The sequence below is a fragment of the Gopherus flavomarginatus genome, chromosome 15, assembly GCF_025201925.1.
Source record: "Gopherus flavomarginatus isolate rGopFla2 chromosome 15, rGopFla2.mat.asm, whole genome shotgun sequence".
NCBI lineage: Eukaryota > Metazoa > Chordata > Testudines > Testudinidae > Gopherus > Gopherus flavomarginatus.
The window spans coordinates 12799008-12812447 of record NC_066631.1 but is presented as its reverse complement, the minus strand read 5'-3'; the positions used below and the strand labels follow the sequence as shown (position 1 = coordinate 12812447).

The window sequence follows — 13440 nt, the reverse complement described above, 5'->3', positions numbered from 1 at the left end:
TCATTCACCATTGTTTGTACTATCACCTTAGGTTTTTTGCTTCCAATGTCTTTTTCTCTTACATTTCTTTAATATGCATACTCTGTCCTGTGTTATCCCTTGTTACCCCTGTAACATTTCTACCTCATGAACTCAGTGCAATTAAGAGGGTTGTTGTTGTTGTTGTTTTTTAAATGATGCTTCTGTTCTCCCCCAGGAATTTATTCTTCTGCTACTTGCACCACAATTCTATTAGTTTCTTGCTGGACAACACATTTTCACTAGCACAGTCTGCTGAGCCAGTTACACCATCTTTTCTAGAGGGAGCTGAGATTGAGTTTTTTCTAAAAGTTTTGTTCAAAACCCTAACTACTAGAAAATCTCAAGTGTTCTTTACTAACTCCAAAGTGACAGTGCTCAGCCTGTGCATTCAGGGATCTAACAAAAACTTCCCTTCTTTCCTTGGGTCTCCATGCTCTGTGGTAAAAACATGCCTGCTTACGTATTACGTTCTGCTATGTTTGCTAAATCCCTCCTTTGGATCTGCTCAGCCAGTAGACTCTGATACTACACTTTGGGGAGATCATGTATTGCTAATTACATATGACTTCAAAAGTTTGGAAGCACTATGTTTTCCTGGCAGACTATCAGATTGGAGATCTAGCTTGCCCCTTCACAAATCACCTTATAATTTTTTTTATTAGCACGAATTTCTTGTTACTTGTTTATGAGCTAAAATATTTGTCTAAAGGAAGTGGAAAGGCAAAGAGGTCAGCAAGCAAGCAAGCACGCACAGCACAGATTCCTTCCAATAGTGACTTCCAGAGAATGGTCCTTTGCTCCTCTAAATATTTTTCTTGCTTACAGTAAAAACTATTTTTTTGTAAGTCTCCAACCCTTGATTTAAAGAAATTCCCATACATTTCTCAAATACATGACCCAAGCCTAATCCTTATTGTCAGCAAATAGGAAGTGAGAAGATATTCCTAAAACAGATTTCTAAGTGGGCTGTGGGATTTGCTCTCAAATACAAGGAAGTTTGTAATGGAGATGGGTCCAACCCAACCCCCCCAGGAGCAGACACCCTAAAACTCTAGAGAAGATTGAATTCAGAAGTGTTGAGCCCACCTTGGTTGTACCAACCCCTGTAAATGGAAGGGGAAGCCAACCACAAACTATACAGTAAGGCTGTAGTATGAATGCACGGGAGAAGTCACTGGTCCCCTCAGGAGGACTGAGTATCTGCCCCTTCTCAGAGTAGTTAGGGAGAAAGACAGCAAAATGAACTATAGCAAAGGGGAATCCCATTAAGACCACCTCAGCCCATAGACCCAAAATATGCAATTTTACCTCATCTTCTAACAACTGCAGCCATCCCCTAAAAGTTGGTACTGCCCAGCCACCTCCAGAGTGGTTCCATCTTTGTACAGTTACATAACCTCTCCCAAGTGCCCCCTCAATCTTCCCTCTCCACCTGTGTTAGTTACCTTAGACCCCAGCTAGACAGGCAGCTGAAAAAGACAGTTACCTTTTCCATAACTGGTGCTCTTCGCGATGCGTTGCTTATGGCTATTCCACAATAGGTGTGCGTGCTCACCACATGCACCGGTGCCGGAAATTTTTTCCCTAGTACTACCCGTAGGGGAGCACCCCAGTGACCCCTGGAGTGGCGCCTCCATGGTGTGGTATAAGAGGCACTGCGTGCTCCCCCCACCCTCAGTTCCTTCTTGCCAGACAACTCCGACAGAGGGGAAGGAGGGTGGGATGTGGAATGGACATGAGCAACATATCTCGAAGAACGCCAGTTACGGAAAAGGTAACTGTCTTTTCTTCTTTGAGTGATTGCTCATGCGTATTCCACAATAGGTGATTCCAAGCTATATCTGTTGGAGGTGGGTAAGAGTTCACAAATTCTCAGGACAGAGCACAGCCCTGATGAACCCGGCGTTATCCCTGGTCTGGGAGACGATCGCACAGTGCGAGGTGAACATGTGAACTGAAGACCACGTGGCAGCCCCACAAATGTCCTGAATGGGGACATGGGCCAAAAAGGCAGCTGACGAGGCCTGCGCCCGAGTCGAGTGCCCCCTCACAATTGGTGGCAGAGGGATTCCAGCCAGGTCATAACAGGTAAGGATGCACGAGGTGATCCAGTTGGAGAGCTGCTGAGTGGAGACCAACCGACCTTTCATGCGCTTGGCCGAGGCGATGAACAGTTGCATGGACTTTCTAAACAGCTTAGTCTGCTCCAGGTAGAAAGCCAGAGCCCGTCTCACATCCAGCGTGTGGAGGCGGCGCTCCACACTAGACGCATGGGGCTTGGGGCAGAGGACCGGTAGAAAAATGCCCTGATCCATGTGATAGGTGGAGACCACCTTCGGGAGGAATGAAGGGTGTGGGCGGAGCTGGACCATATCTTTATGAAACGCCATGTAGGGGCTCGAAGGTCAGGGTCCTGAGCTCCAAGACCCGCCTTGCCGATGTGATTGCAACCAGGAGGGCCACCTTCCACGAGAGGTGTGACCAGGAGCACGTGGCTAGAGGCTCAAATGGGGGCCCCTATGAGATGGGCCAACACCAGATTTAGGTCCCACTGCGGGACAGGGGGCCTAACATATGGGAAGATGCGATCTAACCCCTTAAGGAATTGGCCAGTCATAGCATGAGAGAATACCGTGTGGCCCTGCACCAGCGGATGGAAGGCCAATATGGCCACCAGGTGCACCTTGACTAACAAGGGCGCCAGGCCCTGGGCTCTAAGCTGCCGGAGGTAGTCCAGAATAAACTGGATCAGGGCAGCCACTGGGAAACTCCCATGCTCATCCGCCCATCTGGAAAACTGAGACGACTTTGCCAAGTAGGCTCGGCGCATGGAGGGTCGCCTGCTTTCTAGAAGGATGTGCTGAACTCCTTCCGAGCATGTCCTTTCCTCCCAACCTAACCATTGAGTAGCCACGCTGTGAGGTGAAGAGCCGCTAGGTTGAGGTGGAGGAGATGGCCCTGATCCTGGGAGAGCAGGTCCAGGCGGGACAGCAACGGCCATGGTGAGGTGACCGCCAGGCCCGCAAGGGTCCCATACCAATGCTGCCTGGGCCATGCCGGGGCAATCAGAAGTACCCGGGTCTTGTCCGTCTTTATCTTTTCCAGGACCTTGCCAATCAGCAGGAATGGGGGAAAGACAGAGAAACTGGCCTGAACAGGACAAGAGAAAGGCCTTCTCATGGACACTGTGGAGGCCATAGACCACGCAGCCGTGTCCACTGCATCCAAAGCCGCCTGCAGGGTTGCCCTGGCAGCCGCTGTACCCTCCTTCACCAGCACTTTGAACTCCTTCCTGTCACATTCCTGAAGGGAGTCCTTGAACTTGGGCAGAGAGCCCCACAGATTAAACCCAGGAGAACCTGGTGGTTCACCACCCATAAGTGGAAGCTTGAGGACTAATACATTTTTCTTCCAAAAGAGTCCAGCCTCCTTGAATCTTTATTTTTAGGGGCGGGGGCTGGCTGGGCCTGCCGTTCCCTGTGGTTGACCGACTTGACCACCAGGGAGTTAGGAGCAGGGTGGGTGTATAAGTATTCATGCCTCTTGCCGGGTACAAAATATTTGCATTCCACTCTCTTAGAGATAGGGGACAATGAAGCCGGGGTTTGCCACAGGGCATTTAAAATTTTGCCACCCCTTTATGGAGAGGCAAGGCCACCCTCCCAGGTGCCGAGGAGGACAACATGTTAAACAGGGAGTCCGAGGGCTCCATCAACTCCTCAGCTTGGAGAGGGAGGTTTGATGTCATCCTTTTTAAGACTTCTTGGTGGGCCTTAAAGTCCTCCTGTGGGACGGAGGGAGGAGGGGCCGTAATCGCCTCATCTGAGGAGGGTGAGGAAGCCAGTACGGTATTTTGGGTGTCTACCGACACCGGAGGGTCCACCACCTGGTCGGTCTCCAGGCACGGTGCCAAGAATGTACGTCCCACCAACTCCTTCCTCGGAGGTCTGGAGAGGGAGGCCAATGGTCTTCTGAGGCTCCAGCCACTGAGCGAGCCCCCACCGCGGGCTGCATCGGGGGCCATGGTGCCTACTGATACCAATGGGCCGGCGCCACTGCACCTGCTGTGGCACTGGCAAAGCCGGCTGTTCATGCTGGCTGGCCTGGCCCATTGAAGGACAACTACAAAGGGAGGCCTGGCTGACATACGATCCGCTGCTGTCCCTGGACCGGGAGGAGTGGCGGCGCTGGGAGTGATGCTGACCATAGGACCGCAGTCCTGACGTGGAGGACTGGTACTATCGGTAACAGCTACTCTGAGATCGGCTCCAGCAGGCGGACCTGCAACAGCAAGACACCAGTGACCAATGCCAGGGACTGCACAGGCGGTGCCGTGGCGGTGTCCTAGAGTGGGACGCCGAACAGGAATGATATTGACGTTTGTGCTGTGAGCAGCTGCGATAGCCCCTCTCAGACAAGGACCTTTGGCAACGTCTGCCTCGGTCCTGTTGGTGTTCGCTCCTCAAGGTGGAGCGGTGTTGGGAATCTTGGTCAGACGGAACCCGACCAGACAGTCTGGTGGAGAAAGAATGGCGAGGACAATCCATGTGGACTTTGCCCTGGAGTCGCGGGGCTGCAACGGCGTCAGGAACATTCCCTCGACCGAGATCGGTACCGAGCTGGGGGCAACTGCGGGGCCGACATCGGTAGTGCTCCTGGTACCGGCATGGTCATAACATCCTAGGCTGCCTGCAGGGTGTCCGGTGTGGAGGGCATCCGCTAGGGGAAAATCTTCCAGCACTAGTGCATGTACGAGCACGCACACCTATTGTGGAATACACACGAGTAATCACTCAAAGAAGAACTTCTGTTGAGTGTCCAAATGAGCCCCATATGGTTCTGTAAAGACAGGATTAATCAGGGATTTTTAAGTGACTAGTGACTGGGGCACCTTTGTCTTTGGGTGCCCAACTTGACAGCTTAAAGTGGCCTGATTTTCAGGAGGGAGATGCTCAGCAGTTCTGCAAGTCAGGTGCTTTTAAGGTGTGTCAAACTAGAAACACAAAATCACTGGTCATTTTAAAAAATGTAGACTATAGGTCTTTAACACATTCAAAATGAACATGTTTCCTTTCTAAAGCCCCCACACTGCATACAACTATAACCATACTGGCCACTGCCAAAGTCAGACTGATAAAATACCCTCTAGCTGCTGTCTGGCAATCTGATTTTCTAGAGCGCTGCAGAATATGGAGATTGCTGTATGGACTAGACACATATGAACATTACACTCTTGCAGCAATTTAAGATGCCTGCATTGCTCCTGTGGATCACGTTAAAGAATCACACAACTCTTGGCAACCTTTTATTAAGGGGACTGTTTCCTGCTGAAAGTTTCAGAATTCCTCCCAATGTGCCTGAGTGCACTGATCTCAGAGTGAAAATGAAGCTTTTATTACCATGCAATATATGTTTTATTAACCCGCTTCCCATGACTCTTCAGCCTCAGGGACTGATTTGTATCTGGACTTACTTAACACTCTGTTTTCTGAAAATGTCAACAGCCAGTTAAGAGAGGTTCCCAAATAAGTCCCAGAGACCTGAGCATTCCCCTCCAAGAAGGTCAGTGGTTCTGGTAATGAAAAGAAAAGAATAAACATCTGCAAATTCTCACCTCCTCACAACCCAATATCTGGGGAGACATGCAAGGGAGAGATGAATTACAAAATGGAATGAATGGGCAACCTGATTTCATCCCAGCTCTACTCCCATGCTACCACTGCAATACCTGTTCTACCCAGATACTAGACACTTCACTTTGGAAACACTTGGACCCTTCATTATGCCAACAGTTCCTGAAAAAAAAGGGGTGAGAAAAAAGGAAGGAGGTGGGGTGACCAGATGTCCTGATTTTATAGGGACAGTCCCGATATTTGAGGCTTTTTCTTATATAGGTGCCTATTACCCTCAGCCCCCGTCCTGATTTTTCACATTTGCTATCTGGTCAGGGCTGTCCCTAGCTATTCTGGGGCCCTCCACGGCCCCTCTGTGTGGGGATGGGCAGGCCTTCATGGGGTGGGGTGGGGCTGGTTTGGAGGGCAGGGGGAACCACCCACCAGCACTCACCGGCGGTGTGGCTGAGGCCGGGCTGCGGCATTTCCCGCCACTGGTGAGTGCAGGCCCAGCCCTGATGCAGTCCTCAGGGGAGCGGGGACGGGACTGGAGTGGAGCAGGGGTGGGGGCCATGGGGAGGAGGTGGAGCAGGGGCTGGAACAGCACACAGCTGTGCAGGGCACCAGGAAATGTGGTGCCCCAACTTTCCTGGTGCCCTACACAGCTACGTACTTTGCGTATGGGCAAGGACGGCCCTGCGTCTGGTCACCCTAGAAGGAAGGCATGGTAATGTCACAGCCCAGAAGGGGGACAGATTGGGAGGCTCCAACACTGGCGGAGGCAAGAGACCAAGGGCTGTGTTACTGTCCCAAGTGTGAGAACATAGCAAACCAAAGGGAAACATTCAGAAAGCAGAACAAGCCTGAATCACACTGCACCCTGCTCAGCTTTTCTGCCTTATTCACTTGAATGGGTGAGGAACTGGCCCAGTAAGATATGCAAAGGGTGACCCCCAGCTGAGACCAGCTTAGCACAGTTCTTGCTGCCTCCTTGCACTCCCAGCTGGAACAGCTTGCTACCTAAGGATCCTGAGGGTCCCAGTGAGGCTTGGCTGGGATAACATGCAGGGTATGGACACAGCAAACACAGGCACTGAATGCAGGACTCTGCTAAGCCAGCTTTAGAGTCTAGCAACAAGTTGGCAGATACCACAAGCCTGATCCTGCAAGGTACAGAGAGTGCTTCCTAGGAGAGACAGAGCGTGGAGTGCACTCAGCCCCTTGCAGGAGACAGCCCAGCAAGTCATTTCCCACATCACCAAATATCTCTGAGACTCGCCCAATTCCTCTAACTGTCCTGACTGACTAGTTCAAGCTTTTGCACTAGTAGGAGCTTGGCCTTCACCTGCACTATCCAGTCCATGCTTGAACCTCACTAGTGATTGGGTCTCGCTCACAGGAAATTGTTCCATTGTCTCAATTTCATTGTTAGTAAAATGTTCCCTAAACAACTCTAAACAAAATGTTCTCTTCATGTTTCAGGGTTTGTTACATCATTCTGCAACACCTGGAATCATTCCTCCCTGGCAGTGCTTAATTTGTAATCAGGCCTGCCGACAGAAATTCCGAGCCCCAGGGCCATCCCAGGGGGTGGGGAGGGGAGGGAGTGTGTGTGTGTGGAAGTGATGAGTGTGTCACTTCTGGGACTGCCCATGTCGGCCTGCGGCGGGGCCCCCCAAAGTGCAGGGCCTGAAGCGGTATCGCACGCCTAGGCACCCTGCAGCCCGGGCCCCTGGGCAACTGCCCCTTCCCCCACCCCCCTCCAGTGAGCCTGTGTGTAATGAAAGAGGTGCCCTTTCTTTTACTTTCATAACCAATGTGTGAATCCCAGAGGTGCCGGGGCTACGAACGGACAAGCCTTGGCACAAATTAAGTACTTCACCTTGGCCTTTATCTTACTACCTTTCAAATGTTTTACAACTGTTACAATGTCCCACCCTACGTTTGACTAAGATGAATAAAATCAATTGAGTCACTCTTCACACCTCACCCTCTAGTACTTGTAGCATTTTAGTTATTCCCTTTTGGATGGGGAATACCTTTCTAATTTGTCAATGGATTGTCTTTATTAATAGTAGGTGTCCCAACCCTAGTCACAGAATTCGAAGCATGGCTTCTTCATTGTTTTACATCTGCCACTCCTAGTGAACTTCGCAGCAGAATGTTCACGTTTTGTGCAACAGTATCACCTCAAACTCCCATCTAATGTCTTGCATTCCATCATCCCTAGGCCATTTTCTGTATTACTGCTCTCTAACCAACCAACAGGTTCCCAGACAAGGCCCTGAGGAAAGCATCTATATTCAGCACAACACTTAAGCACATGCTTAAAGTTAGTTTAAATCCTTTCCTAAATCCAAGCCTTAGGGCATGGCTACACTTGCAGATGCAGAGGGTTTTGAGTTAAACCAGCTTTCGGAGAGCGCAGTAGGGAAAGCGCTGCAGTCTGTCCACACTGACAGCTTCAAGCCCACTGGCATGGCCACATTTGTTGCACTTGCAGCGGCATTGGGAGCAGTGCATTATGGGCAGCTATCTCAGCATGCAAGTGAGTGCAACATACTTTTCAAATGGAGTGGGGTCGGGTGGAGTGTGTTGTCTGTACGTGGACGGAGAGAGTGTGGGTTGGGGGGGGGGCTGAGAGCATGTCAGCATGCTGTCTTGTAATTTTAAATAGCAGCAGAACTCCCCTCTCTCACACACAGCATTCCACACTAATGGTTGTTTTTTCTCGGAGCAGATAAGCAGCCGGCTGTCAGAAACGGAGCTTTCAAAGGGCATATCTGCATTCCCAGTGATTCAAAACAATGACAAGAGTGGCCACTTAAGGGGATTATGGGATGTTTCCAGAGGCTGATCAGAGCGCAGTAATGCAACACCTCGTCCACACTGACGTCCGGGCATTGTAGCCAAGGTGCAGCAAACGTTATTCCTCTCGCCGAGGTGAGGCACCAGGAGCGCTCTAGCTGCAGAGTCAGAGCGCTCTATGTGCCTTGCCAGTGTGGATGGGGAGTGAGCTAGTGCATCCGGGGCTGCTTTAATGCACTCTAACTTTCAAGTGTAGCCAAGCCCTCAGTCTTTTGCCTAGTGAGAGTAGTTCCCAAGTCAGTCTTTATAACAGCCTAATTAAAAAACAATTCTGTTTGCCCATTTCTCTAAATTCTCGAGATCATTCTGTTTGTGGCTCAGCAGCCCATTTCATAATCTCATCCCAGTATGTTTATCTAAACAAATTTGTTTTAACTTTTCAATTCCCACGTGACTATAAAAGGCCTTTATTAAATATCACGTTCACCAAATTCCCTCGTCTACTAAATTTGTAATCACATCAGAGTGCGCTTCCAGGGTGTCTTTATAATGTGTTTTTTATAGAATTCATGCTGTCTATTGCTCATCAGGCTATCTTCTATGGAGTCACCAGTCACAGCCCTTATTGTTCACTGATATTTTCCCGTTCCACAGGTTGAACTTGTTATAAAAGTGATTGAGCAGTTCTACAGTTCTCTCTTCTATTTTATTTCTGTTCCCGACCACATAAAAACGGATGAAAAAGTCGCTAGGCCCAACAGCAACGATTCGTGGACTGCACAAAATTAATGGGTTCTTCTGGAGGCTGTCAATGGGCATTGGAGAGGGTGAAAATCCAAAACAAAACTCTCCTCAAAGCTCTCATATTTGGCTGCATTTTTTCTCTGCTTGTTTTTATCAGGATTTAATCATAGGGCTCAACCTGAACCTCATTACAAGAGATTGGATTAAACAATAAGAAGAATAGTTGTTAAAAGCTGATTATATTAAAATGTGGAAGCAAGCAGTGGCTGTTATGGAAAACTATTAAAATATCAGCAATAAAAGATGCATATAGAGAAGTTTTGGCAAAAATACTCATTTTGGATCTATACTTCCCTTCCCATCCATTCTGACAGTTTGATACAGTCCAGAAATCTCCTGCAGGGCAGAGGTGCTGAAACAATTTTTATAGTGGGGTGCTGAAGATGGAAGCCATGTATTTAGGTTGTTATTAGTATTTCAAGCCCTGGGGTACTGCAGCACCCCCAGCACCTATGCTACAGGGTTCTAATGCCTTTCATCAAAAGCAGGAAGGTATGTTCCCTTAATCTTTTCTTGGAATTGGGCGCTTGATATTTATATGAATATTCCAAGTCCATCCCACTGAATGGGATGAAAGAGACTGCCCACCTGCTTTCCATGAACTCATGCTGCCTGGCATATGTAGTTTTTATTTTCTATACACTTGTGTGCATGCAAGTAGCCATTGTTTTATACATACATTTGGGGGGTTACAAACTGTGATTGTTAATTTACAGTTTGAGCTACTTGCCACATAAGAAAGGTTCTCTTATTTTCATATTATTCATATACTTTGAATATGTAATCACATTTGTACTGTTTTGGTTTTTTTTAAACTGAAATTCAACATAAATGAATTCTTCCACAAATCTAATCCAATTTAAGGATTTCCCATATCCCTGCTTGTCATTCTGCCTAATCCTTTTGCAGGCAGCTGTGACACTCTGATCTTGTAGTTTTCCATTTTAAAGGCAAAACAGAGAGGACTGTGCCCTCTGTATAAATGCATGTCTCTATTGCATAAAGGAAGTTGAATTGGTCAATTACTACAGTTCTTCAGTTACCACAAGGCTGGGACTTAAAAGCCTGAAAACAAATACGTTCAAAGACAGAGTTACCTAATTGATGACCATCTGCTTGGTACAATAATTTTGGTTTAAATAGTTAATAAAAGTTGCCTTAACTACTATTTACCCAAATGACTCACACTAACCTTTTTAAGTTAACCCCTTTTGTTTTCTGTGTCACACACAGACACACCAGAAAGACTCTGTCAAGCAGCCTCTTCAAAATCACGGTGCTTTTACGTTGGTAATAAGACAGAGGCGCATAGAACTCGTGGCTTATGCCAGTGTTTGTACCGCACAGTGTTCAAAACCAGCGTTAGAGAAACTATGGTGCTTTATAGTGTGATATTTGAAAGGCACATTGCAGCAGTTCAGCCTCTGCATGTGCCACAGCCTGTGTTTCAGTTCCGCCGATGGGGTCTTTCTCCTTACAGAAAGGATGGGCTGAAGCAATCTCACCCATCTCCTGGCTTCTCGTTGCCTTGGAATCACACCAACCACCATCCAGCTCCTTGGATGCCCATTATAAACACCCATTTTTCCTTACACCAGACCAGGAGGGATAAACAGAGGAAGCTGTGGCCCTTTTGCTGATAATTTCAGATGATTCAGAAAGCACAAAGTATGGTCCATTTAGAACCACCATAACTTGGATCTCACCCCAGTCACGATCCTCTCCCGCTTGCTGAGTTACTGGCCACCTCTAGTGACAGCTTCACTAACAACATTTCCATGTACTGAAGCTCAGAGGTCTCCACTTTCAGCAGCTAAAGACATTGTTGAAATGCTGGACAGCATTGAGCCGACTGTAAATATCACCGAGGAAAAATGAACCACCTCATTTATTTCTGGTGATGTTGTTTATTTTGCTTAATTTCAAAGTTAAACAACTGAAACTCACCAGCGTTAAATGCTATATGCACGTTTACCAGTATCTGATACTCCTGAGGAAACCACTGTTTCCAGTTGACTAAGAGCACGTACATTCAAGGACTCAGCAGCAGTGCTGGGTTTGAGGGGAACAAAATTAAGGGCTAGAAGTCTGAGGATGATGTGGGGGGACAAAAGCTGAGAGTTTGAGCACTGGGGGAGCAAAGGGGATGAAGAGCTTAGACTCCAAACTCAAGAGAAATCGAGGGGGGAATCAAAAGTTGTGGACATCTAGGAATTCTGATGACAAAGAATTGTCCCAGTCTTGCAGTTGGGGATTTAGGTAAAAAGGGGGAGTGGACAGTTGTTTGCCTTTCCCCCAGTGATCAAAGGCTGTCCATGGAAGGGCATGCCTGACTGTATTACTATCACCCCAAAGGGAACAGGGAGAGATTCAGATTCAACACCCATGCCATCTCTGAAACCAGCACGCGAACTCTACCAGTATCCCTCAGAGGGATGAAAGCAAAAGCTGGATCTACCAGGATCCTGCTGGAACTACCCAAATTTTGCCCCAAGAGCCCCAATTCCAACACCCATATAGAGAAGTTGAGGTACTCCTACTTCACCACAAGAGTGTGGATTCTGGCACGTGAGTGTGGCAAAACCTCAGATCCAGTGCATGGAACCTCCTGAGTCTGTCCAACTTCCACCTTCTGCCCCCAAATTCCATGGCATGAACAGAGAACAAGGGCAGGTGCTCCTCCCCTGTCAGATGGTTCCCAGCTTGAACCCATTCTAGTGCCTTAAGTTGCACAAAATCCTGGATCTGGCAATTGGATCTTAGCAGGCTTTGGCCCACAAGCCCAACTTGTACAGTCTAAGCAGAAGACAAATCTCAGGAAAAATCAGGATCTGTCTGCATCTCAGCCCAACAGAACTGGGAAAATACATAACTAGCTCCTAGATTGGGTCTGGCCAATTTTCAACCCCAATCCCCAAATTCTACTGATCTTAATACAGAAGAAAAAAACTCATCAGATCTTGTTACAAACTGACACAGCCCCATTGAAAAGCGATTGCATTTGGCACCAGGGTCTTTCTGGAGAAAGTGAGCTTTTTATCCCAAACCCAAAACTTAAACCAGCTAAACAGACAAGAAGTGCAGCTACTCCATTTCCACCGTAAAATCCCAAACCCCAATATATCCCTGCTCAACAGCATCACAGACACATTCAGCACCTGGACTCTGCTGGAGTTTGCATTTTTGGCTCCAGGCTCCCAAGATGTATTGTTAAAACAAACAAGGTGCCGCTACTACGTTACCAGAAAACCCCAGCCTCTGATATATAGCACGGTTTGAGTCTGGGGCAAAAAAATACCAATCCAGCTAGATCCAAGTGCCAGATCAGAGTTTTTTTTTATGCACCTACACACTGGGAAGCATCCGAGTCTGGACTGTTTCTGCTGCTCTATTCATGACATGGACTTGAGAAGGAGAGGACTAAAACTTGGGTGGCTCTGGCAGGATCCAGGGGCCAGATTTGGTTTTCGGGACTGGGATGTGCCAGAGTCCAGAATACTTTTTGAGCAGGAGAAGCAGCTTCGATTGTTGTCTAGGCGTGAGAAGGGGGAGGCGGGGGCTGGATCCAGGTTGAGGTGGGGCAGTAGGGGAGGCTGCACTTGTTCTCTATTGTAATAGCACAATTTGAGGGCTGGGGGCCAAATAGCATCAGGATTCTTGGATCCAGCCTCTCTCTCTGATAGAAAGAGACACACACTCACTCTCTGACAGACACACTCACACACTCTCCCACAGACAGACACACTCACACACTCTCCCACAGACAGACAGACAGACACACTCTCCCACAGACAGACATTCCCTGACACACACACTCCCGGCCCCACGCGCAGTGCATCTGCAGGCTCCTCTCCCCTGCTCTGTCTCCGCAATTCCCCAGCACCCCGGCGGCTTGGAGAGCGATGCCCGCGGGGGTGGGGGGCGCATGGAAAAGTCCCGGGCAGTGAGTGGCTGGGGGGGCACTTCTCCTCTGCCCGGGGGTCCGCTCCGCACAGCACCCACCTGTCCAGGGGAGGATGTTTCCTCCGCCCGCCCCACGCGGGCTCTCCGGGGCTCGCCAGCCAGGCTCCGAGCTCCTGCTCAGCCCGCTTTGGTGCTCGCCACGGGGCTGCCAAGAAAGTTTCCCAAAGGCCGGGGCTGCTCCCGCGCCGGCAGCTGCGCGCGAACTGGCCGCTCCCCCTCTCGCGTGGCCGGC

At 48.9% G+C, this 13440-nt stretch overlaps 1 protein-coding gene across 2 annotated transcripts in view; it reads right to left on the bottom strand.

The window, feature by feature from the left end:
- The window catches only part of ADORA2A (adenosine A2a receptor), a 35240-nt gene extending 21800 nt beyond the window's left edge, over positions 1–13440 (bottom strand). For both annotated transcript variants that reach the window (XM_050924505.1, XM_050924506.1), the window contains exon 1: positions 13248–13440. The gene's annotated coding sequence lies outside the window, so the exon portion shown is untranslated. The remainder of the gene's footprint in view (positions 1–13247) is intronic.